The following is a 1,034-nucleotide window of genomic DNA, read 5'->3' on the forward strand; positions in this document are numbered from 1 at the left end:
CAGTCTTCTTAGTTGAACTGGCTTGCCTTTGGAGTCTCTCTTCCATTGAGCTCCTTCCATACATATGTCCATTAGGACTTGGTCCAACCTTTGATTAAAGTTGACCTTTCTAGTGTAGGGGCGTTCATCTCCTTGCATCATGGGCAAGTGAAACGCCAACCTCACATTTTCCGGACTAAAATCTAAGTATTTCCCCCGAACCATTGTGAGATAATTCTTTGGACTCGGGTTCATACTTTGATCATGGTTCCTAGTGATCCATGCATTGGCATAGAATTCTTGAACCATTAAGATTCCGACTTGTTGCATGGGGTTGGTTAAGACTTCCCAACCTCTTCTTAGGATCTCATGTCGGATCTCCGGATACTCATTCTTCTTGAGCTTGAAAGGGACCTCGGGGATCACCTTCTTCTTTGCCACAACATCATAGAAGTGGTCTTGATGGCTCTTGGAGATGAATCTTTCCATCTCCCATGACTCGGAGGTGGAAGCTTTTGTCTTCCCTTTTCCTTTTCTAGAGGATACTCCGGCCTTTGGTGCCATTGATGGTAATGGAAAAACAAAAAAAAAAGCTTATGCTTTTACCACACCAAACTTAAAATATTGCTCGCCCTCGAGCAAGAGAAGAAAGAAGAGAAGAAGAAGAAGAAGAAAATATGATAGAGAGGGGGAGAAGTAGGTTCGGCCAAGTGGGAGAAGAGGGGTTTGTGTTGTGTGAAAATGGAGTAAAATGGAAGGGTATTTATAGGGAGGGGGTAGTGTTTTATTCGGCCATTTTGGGTGGGAATGGGTGGGAAATTGAATTTGAATTTTATGAAGGTATGTGGGGTTTATGGGGAAGAGTGGGTTGATGTGAGTGGTGAAGGGGGTAATTGGGAAGAGGAATTGAGGTGATTGGTGAGGAGTGTTGGGATTTGTGACATGGGGGATACAAATCACAAAAATAGGATTAAGAGGTAATGTGGGAATATAGTAGGTGAGGATCCTGTGGGGTCCACAGATCCTGAGGTGATCATGTGGGGTCCACAGGATCC

The sequence above is a fragment of the Arachis duranensis genome, unplaced genomic scaffold, assembly GCF_000817695.3.
Source record: "Arachis duranensis cultivar V14167 unplaced genomic scaffold, aradu.V14167.gnm2.J7QH unplaced_Scaffold_117896, whole genome shotgun sequence".
Taxonomy (NCBI): Eukaryota; Viridiplantae; Streptophyta; class Magnoliopsida; order Fabales; family Fabaceae; genus Arachis; species Arachis duranensis.